This window comes from Peromyscus leucopus, unplaced genomic scaffold (genome assembly GCF_004664715.2).
Source record: "Peromyscus leucopus breed LL Stock unplaced genomic scaffold, UCI_PerLeu_2.1 scaffold_1057, whole genome shotgun sequence".
In the NCBI taxonomy this organism is placed as follows: Eukaryota; Metazoa; Chordata; class Mammalia; order Rodentia; family Cricetidae; genus Peromyscus; species Peromyscus leucopus.
This window is the reverse complement of record NW_023504179.1, coordinates 77,706-95,139: the sequence shown is the minus strand read 5'-3', so window position 1 is coordinate 95,139 and position 17,434 is coordinate 77,706. Positions and strand designations below refer to the sequence as shown.

Genomic DNA, 17,434 nt, shown 5'->3' with positions numbered 1-17,434 from the left:
ATTTTTCTGTTTTTAAATAAACTGGAGAGATAGATAGCTCAGAGGTTATGAGCACTAGCTGTTTTCTGTAGAAACAGTGTATCAGGCTGGGAATGCAGCTGTGTGGCAGAGTGCTTGCCTGGTATGGGCAAGGTGCTAGATTCTCTCCCCAGCACAGATGGAGAAGGTGAGAGACAGAGAGATACAGAGACATAGAGAAAACACAGACAGACAGAGAGACAGAACAAACCAGGACAAATAGTAGATAAGAAAATGAAAGCAAAAAAAAAAAAAAAAAAAAAGGTATCCTAACAATACCTTCAACAGTAAATCTTTTATTTTTGAGCAATGGTCTTACTACATGATCCTGGTTCTCTTGAAACTTACTATGTAGGCCACATTGACCTCAAACTTAGACAGATCTTACTCCCTCTGACTCCTGAGTGCTGGGAATAAAAATATGATTATCATGTCCAATTATTTAATTTTTTTTTTTTTTTGGTTTTTGAGACAGTGTTTCTCTGTGTAGTTTTGGTACCTGTCCTGGAGCTCGCTCTGTAGACCAGGCTGGCCTCGAACTCACAGAGATCCACCTGGCTCCCAAGTGCTGGGATTAAAGGCGTGCACCACCACTTCCTGGCCTTAATGTTATTTTTAATTGTACTATTTTTATTTTGTGTGTATAAGTGTTTTGCTTGCATGTATGCCTGTATGTATGTCAGATTTAAAAAATTGTCTACAGGCTCCCTGACACCAATATTTTATTTTAAAAAAATTGAACTAAGGGGACTTAGGCGATGGATCAGCCATTTAAGAGCACTGGCCACTTATCCAGAAGACCTGGGTTCACTTCCCAGCACCCATGTGGTCGCTCAGAACCACTGTAACTGTAACATCCTCTTCTGACTGCCTCAGGCACAAGGCATGCATGTGGCTCACAGGCACACATGCAGGCAAAACATTCATATGCATAAAATGAAAGAAGTAAATATTTTGAAGATTAAAAAATAATGTCAAACAAAAGTTGCAAGACTCATACATGCATTTTCCTATTTTAAATGGCATCTACAGCTTAATCAGGCTCGTTTTTAATGTATTTATGTATACATTTGTTTGCTTACTGCAGGAGGCACCCATGTGCCAAGAGGCACATTTGGAGGTCACAGGTGCAGTTCTTCCTGATGCCGTGGGAGGCCCAGGGATGAATTTCAGGCCGTGAGCCTTGTTGACAAGCACCCTTACTAGCTGGGCCGGCACCTCCCAGTTTTGTTTCGGGTTTTAAATCTTATTTTATTTTTAATTGTGTGTGTGTGTGTCTAGGTGTGTGTGTGTGTGTGTCTGTGTATGTGTGTGCATGTCTCTGTGTGTGTGTATGTGTATGCATGTGTATGTGTGCATGTCTGTGTGTGTATGTGTGTATGTCTGTGTGTGTGTGTGTGTGTGTGCGCATGTCTGTGTGTGTGTGTGTGTGTGTGTGTGTGTAGGTGCCTGTAGAGACCAGAAGAGGGTGTCAGATTCCCTAGAGCTGCAATTTCAGGGTGTTGTGAACCACCATGTAGGAGCTGGGGCTCAAATTGTGGTTCTCTGGAAGAACAGCCAATGCTCCCACACCCTGGGCCATCCCCAAGCCCAGCTTTTAGATAAGGTTTTCTGGTGGTGGTTGTGGTGGCGGCGCTGGTGGCAGAAGCGCCTTTAATCCCAGCACTGGGGAGGCAGAGGCAGGCAGATCTCTGAGTTCGAGGCCAGCCTGGACTACAAAGAAAAAAAAGGGGGGGGGATAATGTTTCTGAGCAGGACAGATTCTCTGTTACCACTCAGAGCAATGAAATGAAACCACATACAGAGCAAGATACCCTTTACAGACAGCATGCAGCACGTGAGAACTAGTGCTGGTGTTATTTTCATATTTTGAAATCCTCTCTGAAATTCACGGCATTCAAGAGAATGCTGGCTGTTAAGAGATGCAAACAGTTTGAACTGGGAGGAGATAAGGAGAGAAAGGGCCATGTGATCCAGTTTCTAAGCTGATTTTGGTATGAAGACAATAAAAAATCATGTGCTTTTGCTGAACTCAAATAACAACAACAAAAAGGTGTGTTCAAGGGAGAGAGAGAGAGAGAGAGAGAGAGACCGTGATCCACATAGTAATAACTTACGTCCTTAGTCTCCAACACCCCTTCCTCAGCTTGGAATTTGTCTTTCTCTGTGGGTTACAACATCAGCCTTTTCCAGAGTCTCAATGTTAAAAGACTGTTCATTCCCCCCCCAATTTTTTTTTTTGTTTTTTTTGAGACAGGGTTTCTCTGTGTAGCTTTGCGCCTTTACTGGAACTCACTTGGTAGCCCAGGCTGGCCTCGAACTCACAGAGATCCACCTGGCTCTGCCTCCGAGTGCTGGGATTAAAGGCGTGCGCCACCACCGCCCAGCCCCCCCAAATTTTAAGAAAGATTTATTGATTTTACTTTGTATATATGTTTTTTGTTTGTTTGTTTTGCTTTGTGTTTTTTTTTTTCCCCAGACAGGCTTTCTCTGTGAGCCCAGGCTGTCCTGGAACTCATCGATCCCCCTGCCTCTGCCTCCCAATGCTGGGATTAAAGGGGTGTATGAGTGTTTTGCCTGGATGTAGGTGTGTGCTCCAGGTGTGTGCCTGGTGCCAGAGAAGGGCAGGAGAGGGCGTCATATCCCCAGGAACTGGAGTTATGCCTGGTTGAGAGCCACTTTGTGGATGACAGGAACAGAATCCCGGTCACATGCCACCATGCCCTGCTGATAACAGAATTTAAGCACAAGAGTTAGGAGAAAGAGGCACACAGAAAAGATAAAACATACTCACGCGTGGGCAGGGGCTTCTCAACAAAACCCTGCCCTTTATTGTCTTTAACAATATAGAATTATTTAACAGCATAGGATTATAGTGATCTCAAAATTTTATGGCCGGGCGGTGGTGGTGGCACGCCTTTAATCCCAGCACTCGGGAGGCAGAGGCAGGTGGGTCTCTGTGAGTTCGAGGCCAGCCTGGGCTACCAAGTGAGTTCCAGGAAAGGTGCAAAAGCTACACAAGAGAAACCCTGTCTCGGGAAAAAAAATTATGTTTAATTTATTAAAAGATTCATTTTTTGCTGGGTGGCGGCGGCGGCGGCGGCGGCGGCGGCGCACGCCTTTAATTCCAGCACTCGGGAGGCAGAGGCAGGTAGATCTCTGAGTTCAAGGCCAGCTTGGACCACAGAGTGAGTTCCAGGACAGCCAGGGCTACCCAGGGGAAAACAACAACAACAACAACAACAAAAACCAAAAAATCATACTCCATTCATGCTAGGCATCCATCTTGGTACCCAGTCCCCCCCCCAGCAGTGTACAGCCGTGACCATCTTCTTGTACAACTGTTTGTTTGGCTTCTGTAACCTGCCTAGGCAGACAGTCAAGGACTATTTTGAGGTCACCTTGAATCTTGGCAGAGCAGCTCTTGGCTTGCTTGTGCAGATACTCAAAGTCTTCTTGTGGTTTCTGCCTTAAAAATCCTTCCCTCGCACTACTTCGAGTGGCAATCTCTAGTTTGATTCAGAGATGGCTGTTTTGCTTTGAGCTTCAAGAAATTTAACCAATTATAATCCAGCTTGAGCTTCTGGTCTTTTCCCAGGAGTCTTGAACTCCATAACAGCTACACAGGTCTGTTCAAGGCTAGCCTGGATTATGAGACCCTGTCTCAAAATACAAAAACAAACAACAAATTTTTATATTAAAAAGGAATATCTCAGAGGCTGGAGAGATGGCTTAGCAGTTAAGAACACTGGCTGCCCCTGGCTGTGGTGGCATGTGCCTTTAATCCCAGAACTCGGGGCAGAGAGACAGGCACACTCTGTGAGTTCGAGGCCAGCCTGGTCTACAGAGTGAGTTCCAGGACAGCCAAGGCTATGCAGAGAAGCCCTGTATGGGGTGGGGGTGGAGGATGGCACTGGCCGCTCTTCCAGACCTAGTTTTGAGTCCCGACACTCCCACGGTGGCTCACAGCCATCTTGAACTCTAGTTCTATGACATCTGATAACTCTTCTAGGCTTTTTGAGCACCAGATATGCAAGTGGCACACAGACATACATGCAGGGAAAAACATCCATACACATCCTCAAACTCACAGAGATCCACCTGCCTCTGCCTCCCGAGTGCTGGGATTAAAGGTGTGCGCCACCACCACCCGGCGACTTTAAATATTTTAAATCATGTTTTTATTCATTTATTTTGTGTGTGTTTGTGTGAGTGCACATGTCCTAAGGGGTATGTGTGGTGGTCAGAGGATAACGTCCAGAGGTCAATCCTCTCCTTGCACGACGTTGGACCTGGGGTCAAACTCAGGTCATCGGGTTTGTTGGCTCTCACCTTTACCTGTAGCGCCATCTCCCAGGACCACTTGAAGGATCTCACTGTGTAGCCCTGGGTGGCCAGGAATTCACTTAGTAGACTAGGCTGTCCTGGAGCTCACAGAGCTCCACCTGCCTCTGCCTCCTGGGTGGCGCTGTTTCTCCATCCTGCATTGTAGTTGTCTGTTTATCTGTCTTCTCTGTATTTGTCTGTCCAATACAGCTGTGACTGACTTGGCAGTAAAATACACACTGGTGTGTGAGCCAGCTCCAAGGGCTGTGATGAGACTGCAGATGGATCAGGATTCCATGGAGTGGGATATATTGGGGGACATGCGAGAGAAGAGTGAACAGCAAGAGCGACATCTGCATCAGCAGGAATGGGACCCCATCTAGCGTGGACTGTGTCTGATTTAGCTTCAGCTAATATCAAAGGGGCAGGTCTCTCCCTGACGAGGAAACTCCACACGCTACTCTAATGGTGTGTCTATAGTTCACTGAGAGGCTGCAAGGAAAACCAAGGCTTACTCTGGGGCAGCTATGGTAGTTACCAAGATGGATACAGTCAGGTCAAGCTGAATCCATACAGCCGCCATCAGAAGCAGGGTTTCCAGAGCCGGAGAGATGGCTCAGTGGGTAAGGGTCGTTGCTGCCATGCTTGATGACTTGGGTCCAATCCCTGGGACCCACATGGTAGAAGGTGAAGGATTGACTTTCCCAGGTTGTCCTCTGACCTCCACACAAGTGCCGTGGCACGCACTCTGCCTACCAATAAATGCCGTTTAACAACATTTTTCTAAGTAGTTATGCGGATGGAGAGATGGCTCCGAGGTTGAGTGCTTCCTGCTGCTGCTGCAGAAGATTCAAGCTCAGCTCTCAGCACCCACACTGGGTGGCTCACAGCCACCTGCAGCTCCAGCTCCAGGGAGGGGAATCCCATGTCTCCTGCTAGTGCTCCCGGCAGGGCACTCACGTGGCGGCAGCAGCATATATACCCAATTAAAAAATAAAGCAGAGCACGGTGGTGCATGCCTTAAATTTCCAGCACTCAGGAGGCAGAGGCAGATAAATCTCTGTGAGTTTGAGGCCAGCCTGGTCTACAGAGTGAGTTCCAGGACAGGCTCCAAAGCTGCACAGAGAAACCCTGTCTCAAAAGCCAAAAAAACAAAACAAAAAACAAAAAACAAAAAAAAAACAAAAAACCCAAGTAAGGCTTAAAAAAAAAAAATTCAGTAGCTATGGTAGGTGGTGTCTATAATAATGAGGCAGAGGATTGCAGTTTGAGCCCGGACTGGGCTACAAAGGAGCAGTTATGTACATTGTGGGAGTGAGGAGATAGTTTCCTCATGAATGTGCAGTGCTCTGCACAAGTAGGGAACGAAAGGCCACGTAGCTTGTAGTTTCACCTTGTCCTCCATCTAAACGTGGCTCTTCAACCTTGTTAACCCCGAGGGCCAGGGATTCTCCACTTGTGGGTCCTTTTTCACATGCCGGTAACCGTTCACTGAGAAGTGGTCTTATTTCTAAACTAAAACATTTAAAAAATCTCTGTGTGTGTGTGTGTGTGTGTTGTGTGTGTGTGTGTGTGTGTGCATTTGCGTGTTTATGCATGCCATGGTGTGCTTGTGGAAGTCAGTTCTCTTCTTCCATCATGTGAGTCTATTGTCAAACTCAGGCCGGGTGTCAGACAGGCTCTCGGGGTTGGCAGCAAGACCGTTTATTTATCCACGAGCCATCTCACCAGCCTGATCCTTAAGTCTTTGAATGTGAATCTCACAATCCGTGAAAATGGAGGGAACGTTTTAATAGTTTGAACTTTGTCGCCCCCATAAGGCCTGGGAGAGAGTTCCTTTATGGGGAAGTTTCATGACAATCAGCTTGGGTTTTTGTCCAGTGTGCTTTCCAGTGCAGAGACTGTGACCAGGGCAAGTTAGGGAAGTAAGGGCTTATTTCACCTTACAGTCCGTCATGGAGGGAAGTCATGGCAGGACTCACGGCAGGACCTGCAGCAGAGGCCACGGAGGAGGCTGCTTACTGGCTTGATTCCCATTGCTTCTTCATTTGCTTTTTTATACATCCCAGGACTTTTTGCCTGAGAGCCCCTCCCCCCCCATCAGTCATCAATCAAAAAAAAAAAAAAAAAAAAAAAAAAGTCCCACAAACTTGCCTCCTGGCCAATCTCTTGTATATTTTGTTTGTGTTCTGACAAAGCCTGCCTGGAGATCAGAGGACGGAGCAAGTCACTAGTTAACCATTGAGGCCAGGCGGCAGTGACATGCACCTTTAATCCCAGCGTGTCCTTGAGAAGGAGGAAGCAGGAAGATCAGGAGTTCAAGGCCACTCTGGTTACAGGAGATTAAACCGGTCTAAAAGAGAAACAGAGCCAGGTGGTGGTGGCTCATGCCTTTGATCCCAGCACTAAGGAGTGGAGACAGGAATATAAGGCGGGTGGAGACAGATTTCGTAGAGGTAAGACGTCTTTAGTGGCTGGCTGCTCTGCTCTCTGGTCTTTCAGCTTTCGCCCTCCACTCCTGACTCTGGCTGCTATTGTTTAGACTAATTAGGATCTCTATTCACCAGTCTACTGGAGACATTTTTTTTTCTATTGTGATTCCCTTCCCAGTGTACTCTAGCTTGTGTCAAGTTGACAAAAAAACAAAAACAAACAAAAAGTAGCTGGGAGGTGGTGGCGCATGCCATTAATCCCAGCCCTGGGAAGGCAGAGGCTGGCAGATCTGTGAGTTCAAGGTCAGCCTGGCTACAGAGTGAGTTTCAGGACAGCCGGAGCTACACAACCAGCACAGGCTTCCTATGCTGGTCCCCCAAGAGTCACAGGGTTCAGAGGCTCCACAGAGCTGACTTAGTGGCATGTTCTAGTGCTTCCGGGAAGAGTGACGGTGGCCGTTGGTATGGGGCTGGATTAGTAGTCACCGTTCCCGGATCCTCCCCAGGGTGTCCCGTGTCAGCCTGGGAGGCTGCACAGCCACGGCAGCATGGCCGCCAGATCGAATGGTTGACCCCAACTGTGGGCTACGCTGGAAACCCACAGGTGCCAGGGGAGGCAGCGGCGTGGGACACCTGGCAGAGGGAATTTTAATTAATCCCTTCTCCTTTCAAGCTCCAGATTCCAAACTTCTGCCCACCCTGTTCCCGATGGTGCCAGAGGCCTCCTCTTTCACCTCTTCTGTTCTCCGTGATTTCTGTCTTCTCTATGCTCCCCCTTGCCTCCCCACCCCCCTTGAAAACAGTGTCATTGGTGGGAGTGGTATCTCCTGCTGTGTATAGTCGAGGAGCCCCTTGTCCCTGGATCCCTGGGCCTGAGCTGGCGAGAGATTCCATTGTCCGTGGAATATGAAAGCCCTCGAGAGTTGCCTGTGCCTGCAGAGCACTACACTGGAGCCCAAGGCAACATCAGCGCCGCAGTCAGTGGGGAGCCCCTCAAGGGTGCCAGCGTTCCAGAAGGGCATTGCTTCACACACAGCTTCCGGCATCAGCCCTGGCTCACACTTGGTCTTTACGGTCCTGGTGATGGTTGGAAGCTGCAGTTGGCGTCCCCGTTCGGGCCAACAGGGCCGGATAATGGACGGGAAAACTGCGTTCCTGCTGGTGGCACAAAGCCAAACAACTCAGGCCAGCGAGGAGGCTCTCCAGGTAGAAGTGCTCACTGCCTGCTGTCCTGCATTTGATCCTTGGAACAGACTATGGAAGGAGAAAAGCAACCCACAAGTTGTCCTCTGACTTCCACGTGTGCGATGACGTGCACACACTCACCTGTGCGCACACACACAGGCTGACAATACAAATTCAAAGACTTTCTTCAAGTCGTATTTTTGTTTAATGGACGTTTGTTGCCTTGCTTGCATGTATGTGTGGGCACTGCGTGTGTGCAGTGCCCTCGGAAGCAAGAGGAATGTGTCAGACCTTCCGCACCGGAGCTCTGAGCCACCACGTGAGTTCTGGGAATTAAGCCCGAGTCCTCTGGGAGAGCAGTCAGTGCTCTTAAAGCGGAGCCATCTCTCCAGCCCAGACAATAACGTATTTTCTATAACGCAAAGTGACTCCCTTTCTGGGCCCAGGGATGGCAGCCATACGTGCTGGCTCCCACCTGTATTCCCCAGCACTTGGGAAGTGGAGACAGGAGGATCCGGAGGCGAGGCTAGCCTCAGCTACACAAGACGCTTTCTTATAAGTGTCTTGTGGCAAAAGGAAAGACAGAAAGAGGATACAAACAGGAAAGAAGCCAATTGTCCCTTCTTGCAGGCAACGTGATTCTACACCTAGACCCTATGGGCCTCACCAGTAAGAAATTAGGAAAAATAGTCGATTCACAATAGCTTAAACTAGAAACGTACCTCAGACTCTGAGTCAACCTAACCAAGGAGGGGAAAGACCTCCACAATGAAAACCTTTAAGACATTGAAAAGAGAAGCGAAAGAAGACAGTGATTAGATGATGGGCAGACAGACATTCCATGTTCCTGTTCTGACAGAATTAGTACTGTGGAAATGGCTGTCATTACCAGAAGCAGTCTACTCTGCTTTTGTATTTTATATGGCTCAAAGCCTACCAGGGAACTGTGAGCCTGGGTCCTGAGCACTACCTACTGTTAAAGCAGTACAGATGGCCTCAGGCTCAGACGACTGGACTCGTGTGTGTGTGTGTGTGTGTGTGTGTGTGTGTGTGTGTGTGTGTGACCTGTGTTCATGTGCCCTCAGAGGCCAGTTCCCCTGGAGGGAACTAGTGTCAGTGAGCCACCTCATGTGGGTTCTGGGTTCCGAACTCAGGACCTCTGGAAGAGCATGGTGTGCTCTGAACTGCTGAGCCATCTCTCCGCCCCTGACAAGGTTCTGGATGTGCAAGTGTAACATTCAATTCAGTTGTCTGAAGAATCCTATTAGGCCACCGCAGGCTGCAGTACTAGGAAGAAAGTGGACATGGCATCCAGAGGAGAAGCTGCCAGGACGGCGGCTTCAAAAACAGAGTGGAAGACCGGGCCGCGTGGCACACTCCTTTAACCCCGGCACTCGGGAGCAGAGGCAGGCGGATCTCTGAGAGTGAGGCCAGCCTGGTCTACAGAGTGAGTTGCCAGATTCTGTCGTTTTTTCAAGACAGGGCTGTGTGCTTACGTCCTGGAACTCACTTGTAGAGCCTCGAACTCCAGAGACCTGCCTCTGCCTTGCAATTCAGATTCTGTCTTAAAACAAAACAAAACTAAAAACTAAATCAAAACCCAACCAAATCCACTACTACCACCAACCCCGCCCCCATCCACAAACAAACAGACAAACAGTGGAACCTATCAGGGCATGGATCTGATGGAAGATGAAGCCTATTTGTCTGGCTTTTGGGGGTGGGGGAAATGAGACACTAAAGTGTTGGGGATCTCCCCTAAAGCTGCCCTCCCTGACCCCACCCAAAGAAAGCCCGCTGAGGGCCAGCCCCTCCCCAGGGCTGCTCAGGACCACGCCTACAGGGTATTTGAGACCCAGTTGCCAGACCTGCCCTGTGCTCTCTCTCCTGCCTCCCCAGAGTCACCCGGGAGTCGCTTTGCTCTGTTTTTTAAACCTGGACTCATTAATTTGGCCTGATCTGACTTTTTGCACACTCACTACTGGGGATTTTTACTTATCACGAAGGGTTTAGATTTATGCTGATTTCTGGTGAGATTGTGGTAGGAATTTAGCAGAGTCACTATATTTTGGGTAGACATAAGAAGAACAGCTGTTTTCTAGAAGTACTTTGACCTTGAAGAATCCTTTCAGATAACAGTGATTTGCTGAAAGGGCATTACAGCCACTCTATGATTTTGGTCACAAGATGCCTCAGGCACACCTGAGGCTTTTGTCTATTGTGTATTGCAAATGATATATAATAAAGGACTAGAGTCATGGGGGCATGTGATGCTCTCCTTCAGTCAGACATGTAAATTAGATTAGGGATCTTGGTATGAGGAAATACTTTGAATAACAATCAATAAATATGACTTTGTATGGCTGTTTGGGGTTCAGTCCATCAGAGAGGCTGGACCTTTCATCTTGAAGTGCCTTCCTTCTTCAACTGACCCATGCTACACAGTGCAGCCTGATAGAGACTTTATCATGATCGTATCCAAGGTAGGAGGCAGGGATGCCCCTGTGGTTTGAGGGGGTGGGGGAGCCAAATCCAGGGTTTGGGCATACTAAGCAAATGCTATACCATCCAGTAGTGTCTTTGTTTGTTTGTTTTTTTTTTTTTTTTTTGGTTTTTTTCGAGACAGGGTTTCTCTGGGTAGCTTTGCGCCTTTCCTGGACTCACTTGGTAGCCAGGCTGGCCTCGAACTCACAGAGATCCGCCTGGCTCTGCCTCCGAGTGCTGGGATTAAAGGCGTGCACCACCACAGCTCGGCTATTTCCAGTTTTGCTCCCTCTCAACTTCTAGTACATGGTTCCTGCACTTAGACCTAGATGCGCACGACGCACCCCTAATGGCTTCTCGCGTCCTCGCTGGTCCAGGCTGCATAACAGTGAATGCTCAGACCTCCGCGAAGGGCCCAGAGCGCCGGCTACACTGGGCAAAGGGCTCCAGTGCCCTTGCCTGCACTCTTCTCCATTCCGGAAAACCCGCTTCCTTGACTGACTGCATAATACGTAGAAAGTCTGGTTCTCTGAGTCTCAGCTTCCCCATGTATTCAATGGGAAGTATACACCTTCCCATGCCTGTGCCTAGAGTGTCTGGCATCCTCTGGGCTTTACTTTCCCCACCTGATCACTGGCAAGAATCACAGGCCCCCCCCCAAACCTTTGTTTTGAGACATGTGAGTGTCATGTCGCCCAGGCTGGCTTCAACTCGCTATGTTGCTGAAGATGACCTTGAACTTCTGATCTCTCCAGTTTCCACTTCTGGAGAGCTGGGATTAAAGACTTGAGTGAGATACTACTACACCCGGAGGATCGAACCCAGAGGGCACGGTAAAGCACTCTGCCGACTGAGCTATACCTCATCTCTGTCCCACTTCGATACCTAAAGCTCCAGGTTTCAGTTTTCCCATATGCTCGGCAGAGAGCATTTCCCTTTCTATGTCAGTATCTGGTGTAAGCGTTGCAGCTCGTATGGAAAGGTATTTTAGCGACCGAGAAGCCAAGGACTATCACAGAGTCACTGTAAGCCTAGCCCCTTTTTACCTTACATCTGGTCTTCTCCAGCCTATTTCCCCGTATGTTAGTGGAGCACGTGTACCTCACCTAATCTGGCAACGTCTTCTTTGGGCATTGGCTTCCCCGTACCCCGCCAGAGCAAACATCTGGCCGCTGGACATCAACCTCTCCATTTGCTCAACCAACAGGAACACCCTTTCTCTACCTTAAGTGGCTTTGCCTGAGCGGAAAGGGGAGGGAGGCAGGGTGGAAAGATGGCAAACTGCACATTCCAATTCTTTAAGGGTGGTTTGCGAGACTTCACGGGGCCAAGCTTCAGTTTACTGGCCATTCAAAGCCAAGGAACGGCTCTTGCTGAGGACGGGGGCACGCAACGGGGAACTGTTCCTTTGCAGGTCCCTCTCGCTGGCCACGCGCCAACCTACCCCCCGCCCCCACCGCGCGCTCCCACTAGAGGGGCCGACTCCGGCGTCGGAACCTTGGTGCGTGGAGCGTGCGTTTCTGATCGGCGCTCTTTCCCAGGGACGCCGTCGCCCCTCGCGCCCCTGCGCCCCCCGACCCGCGTCCCCGGCGCCGCCGGCCCGGAGCTACCCGGAAGCTCGCTCCTGCCGCGGCGCTCGTCAGGGCAAGCCCGGGTCCGTCCGGGACCTCGGCCCTGCTCTCCCCCGGACCCGAGAGGCTGCTGCACCGGGTACGGGGGCCGGGATGGAGGGAGGAGCCTGGCTCGGGCTGGGCGCGAGGCCGGCAGGGCTCTGGGTGTGGGTCGGGGGCCGTGAGGCTGGGAGACAGGGGCGTCGGGAAGGCAGGGCTCCTTATGGAAGCCGGTGGAGTAGGGAGGCCCTGGATATAACGGGATCGGGTGGTTCAGAGGACCAAGGTGCTAGAGCGCCCCAGCGCGGGACTGTGCATCATAGAACCGGGGAGGTGAAGAGAGACAAGAGATGCCAGCTGCATCTAGAGAGGAGGGACCAAGGTTAGGGAGAGCTGGCGTGGGAACGGGAAACCAGAAGGTCCCGTGTCTGGCTGCAAATGGGAGGAGGCTCCACGGTGCGGCGGCGGTGGAGAGAGAAAGAAGATGTCAGGATACTTTCCGGGGAGGGGAGGGGGCTGGGGATGGTGGTGAAGGAAAAAAATGCAACAAGATGGGGGCGCATATATGAGGAAGGCAGTTGAGGATGAAGTAGAGACGATGTGGGAAGAGAATGGCGAGACCTCTAAGTGCGGAGTGTGGGGATAACATAAAAGAGCCCCGAGTGGAAAGTGGGGAATTGGGTTAGTGGGACTCCGGGCAAGTATCTAGGGAGGGAACTTGAGGCCACGACAACTGTGGAGATTTGGGAGGCCCCGAAGGGCATCGAGTCGGGTGGAGGTCCCCCACCCCCAGGGTGTTGTGGGACCCGAGGGAGAGGATTAAGCCGGAGCTTGAGTAGAGCTCTGGCAAAGAGGGAAGGGTAGATGGGAGAAAAATCCCGGAGGCCGCCGCAGGGCCTGGAATGTGAGATTCGAGAGGACCTAAAGGGAGAGAATGGACTTGGAGACGGATTGCGGTGGTGGGGATGGGCGGAGGGAATCCGGAGGATGTCCGAGGTTCTGACCTGAGTCGGGTGGAGCTGGGTGTTGCCCAGCCCTGGTGGAGGAGTCCCAGAGAGGAGGACTGGATCAGTTTTCACTTTGTAGGGAGGTAGGTCAGTAGCACAGAGTCTGGCAGAGAATAGGAACACCTTCCTTTTTAGGAATTTTTTTCCTGAAAGGAAGAGACGATCTTAACTTCTCTTCCCTCCGCCGCTCCCAGCTGCCGCTCCAGATGCTGCTGCTGCCGCCGCGGCCACCCACCCTCGGTCCTCCTCCCCGGAGGTCATGGACCCACCGCCCCCAAGACTCCCCCTTTTCCCAAGGCGGAAGGCCCCTCCTCCACTTCTTCCTCGGTGGCGGGGCCGCGACAACCGCGGCTGGGCCGCCACCTGCTCATCGACGCCAACGGGGTCCCTACACGTACACGGTGCAGCTGGAGGAGGAACCTCGGGGCCCGCCGCAGCGCGAGGCGACCCGGGAGAGCCGGGTCCTCGCAAGGGCTACAGCTGCCCAGAGTGCGCCCGTGTCTTTGCCAGCCCTCTACGGCTGCAGAGCCACCGCGTGTCGCACTCGGACCTCAAGCCCTTTACATGTGGTGCTTGCGGCAAAGCCTTCAAGCGCTCCAGCCACCTGTCGCGGCACCGCGCCACCCACCGCGCGCGTGCTGGCCCACCGCACACCTGCCCGCTCTGTCCACGCCGCTTCCAGGACGCCTCGGAGCTGGCGCAGCACGTGCGCCTGCACTGAGCTCCGCCCTGCCCTCTCTGGGCCACCACGTCTGACCCGCACAGCGTCACACCCACACAGTCCCAGTTCTGCTGAGGTTACTGCCTTACCCTAGGCCTCAGTTTCCCCACCTGTCCCCCAAAGAGAAACATCATTTTGTCTTTTCTCCCGTCTAGCTGTGTGATGTAGACCAAAGTTGTTGCCCCTCTGGGCCTGGGTGTCAGTTGGAACTGGGCTTGGTCTGGCTGCGCTGGGTGTACGCCTTTGCAAGTGATGCGGCCTCTCCTGAGTCTTGGTTTTCTACTCTTGCCAAGAGGTGAGGTCCTCGTGGAAGACATGGCAAAAGCACCAGCACGGTCTGGATCATCTCTGTACTTCCCTCTAATGCCCACGACCCCTCATTCTTTCCCCAATAAACATTCCGCACTTCACTCTCAGGCTCTTGCTTGCGTGTGGGTTGAATGTTGGGAGAAGGGAGATTGGGTCCGGACCGCTAACACCTAGGAACCTTGTGCTCTAAGTGCGTTTCCTACCGGAGCTATTTTCTGATGCTCAGACGACCCGCCCTCTCCTGGACCCTCGTCTCTCTGAGTCCCTATTTCCCAAACCTGGTACTGCCAGGTGCTGACTGTAGCCAAGGGTTTCTGGTCCCTCTGCCGCCTACAGCTGTGGGCGCAACCCGGGGCTGTCGCGGGCCGCCCGGACCCGAGATGCTGCTGCACTGGGTACCAGGCATGGGAGGGGGATGGAGACCCTAGCGGCAGCAGAGGGGGCGGAGCCCGGTAGGACGCGTCCCAAAGGGCAGCTTTTCGGAAACTTGCTGGGAAATCTCCAAAGGCGGGGGCTGCGGACCTAGAAAGAACTACGGGTGGGGCCTGTAGTGGAAGAACCTAGACACAGTGGATGGACCCACTTTTAGACCGGGTGGTGGTCAGAGCGCGGAGAGTCCCGGAGGGCCACGACATGTCGTGCAGGATGGCTGCAGAGTGACCGCAGGAGGGCGCACGGGGGGAGGGGACTGAGGTCTTGACTTATAGAGGGAAAGCGACTGCGTGAATATAGTGGGTAGTGGAGCCCAGAAGAGAGACTCCAGGGGCCTTATAGGGACAACGCAGAGGACCTTGGGCAGAGCACATAGCAAGAACGGAGTCCTTGTTCCTTCTCCCGTAGATCCTCTCATACTCTCTCCCATCCATCAGGCCTCATTGACATCTGGGGATGCTGGTGCTGTTTCCTCGCTGCTCCCAGACCCAGGCACTTCCCTCTATTGAGGCCATGGAGGGGCCCCTCTCTCGGACAGGTGGGTCCCAGGCTTCATTCCCTCCAAGGCTCAGCGATATCTTCTCATTGACACTAGGGTGTCCCTACCTAGTGCTGGTGGACAAGGGCACAGAGGGAGGCCGGGGCCAATGGACTTCGGTTCAGAAAAAGTGCTACAGCTGTCCGGTGTGCGTTAGGGTCTTCCAGTACATGTCTTACCTTCAGGGACACAGCATCACCTACTCCGAGGTGACGCCCTTCAAGTGCGACACCTGCGGGAAGGCATTCAAGTGCCAGTCACCTTGAGCGGCACCACTCCATTCATAGGGCAGGTGCCCTCCCCGCTTCCGGGATGAGGGTGAGTTGGCCCAGCACATCCGTGGACGCCCATTCCAGTGCCTGCATTGCCCGTGCTGCTTTACGAGCAGAACACACACAGAAGTACACTCGGTGGAAGCATCCATGAACTGTTCCTGGGGACCCCAGGGATCCTGGGTCTCCTGAATCAGACACTGGCCTGAGTTGCAGGCTGGCTTTCAGGGTCCTGGACACAAACCCTCTTTGACGTGAGCCTTGCCTGGAAGAGTCTCTGAGCTGTTAGTGCATCATGGTGCTGTGGAGCTATGATGGGAATGAGCCCTCAAAGAGGCCAGCCCTGCATCTTGAACACTTGGGATATTATTCTGGAGTCCTGACCGGAGGGATGGAGGACAATGCTGTTTGGGAAAACTCTTACCTCAGAAGTTTTGGTGGGCTGTCAAAAGTCTCCTCTGTTTTGACATTGGAGGTAGGGCCCTAGACTAGACACCCAATAAACACCCCATTCTCAATCACTGCTTAAAGTTTTGAGCTATCTTAGTTTACACTCGCCACCTGGTACAAAGACCTTGGCTGGGGAATGGGAAAGTTTGCCTTTCTCCTCTGGAGTTAGGCCCACTTCAGTTCCTCCAAACCTGCCATCTATTTGTTTATTGATACAAGGTTGTAATGTAGCTCAGGGTACCAGTAGACTTATGACCTTGCCTCCACATCCTGGGTACTGGAACTCAGGGCTTTTTGCATGCTAGGCACCCTACAGACAGGGTACATTCCCAGCTCCTTTGGAAATATGAAACACCACCCTCCCCCACTTAAATTACAACCCACATTAATAGACCTAAAAAAAAAAGCAGCCCAAAACATAAGCACACCAAAGGTATGTGGAACAGTTTTAACGGTAGTTACCTTTAGTGTGCACAGGACACACTTATATTTTAAATCTAGAGTTCACCTTCCTAAATACAGTTCTCTGCGGTTTGAAGTCCTGATCTAGGGCAGGTGGCTCCCCCTGGATTGCTGACCCAGGCTGCAGCTGATTCGTAAAGTGAAGCGCGAGGAAGCTGCTTGTCTCTTGGTGACACGTTCAGCCTCCCTCTCTGCAAGGTTAACGCCATGCCTCCATTAGGAAGGCTTCATAACCATAAGACAGGCTGTTGCTTGTGAGACGGAGAGGCAGGTGGAACCTTGCTGCAGGCCTAATAAACATGTCTTCCCCGTCCCTTTGACGCCGGTTTTGTGGCAGATGCAGTTAGCTTCTTACATGACTCCTTTCGGGGCGGAGGGGCGAGTAGGAGTGTCTTAAGCCGGGGCTTCTACTCCACCGCCTGACTTCAAATAATACCGAGCGCGCTTGGATCTTAAGCCCAAGAGTGCTCCCTCTTGGCTGAGCCTTTGGGGTCACACCACTGCATGCCGCGTAAAGGCCCCAGAGAGCAACTTCCACTTAACAGGTGAGTAAACTGAGGCTAGGGAGGAATGAGGCAGCAGGGATTGGAGTGTAGCTGTTCTACAGGCGGCTATTCCTGACCCACACTCTGCGGAGATACAGCCACCACACAACCCATTCTCACATCTGGCTCTCGTATTCCTTTAAACCTTTTCGTGGATGGGGTTGGGGTTATGGCTGGCTGAGGCGTCTAGGACCAGAGGTGTGTGTGCGCCAGCTCCCCGGGGATCATTAAAAGGGGACTCAAGCTTCGCCTCAGTTTTCCTCGCTGCCTCATACCTTCTGACTTTTCTTGGCCCACCGGGCACACAGCCACTCACCCGGAGGACCCCTGTTGTCAGCTGTGCAGGATGAGAATTTCGTGAGGATCCCTGCCTGGGCTCTGGGAAGGGAGGGGGAGTGGGGTGGGTGGGTTGCAAGGGGCTATCGCGCAAGTGCGGCCCCGACCTCCGCGCAAACGGTGGGCCTCACCTGGGCTCCGAGAAGAGGCGCGCCTGGCCTGGCCGGCCGGATCCCGCCAGTGCCTGCGTCCCGGCACGCTCCGTCCTTCACTCCCGAGACTCCCCCTCCACTGCCGCTGCGCCCGCTTGCTGGTGGGTGGGCGCTTTTCCGCGACACTTTGCAGACGCTCCCCAACGCCGGCATGG

At 52.0% G+C, this 17,434-nt stretch overlaps 1 pseudogene; it reads left to right on the top strand.

The window, feature by feature from the left end:
* Positions 1-11,365: 11,365 nt before the first annotated feature.
* LOC114684805 lies at positions 11,366-14,193 on the top strand (annotated as a pseudogene).
* The last annotated feature ends 3,241 nt before the right edge of the window (positions 14,194-17,434 follow it).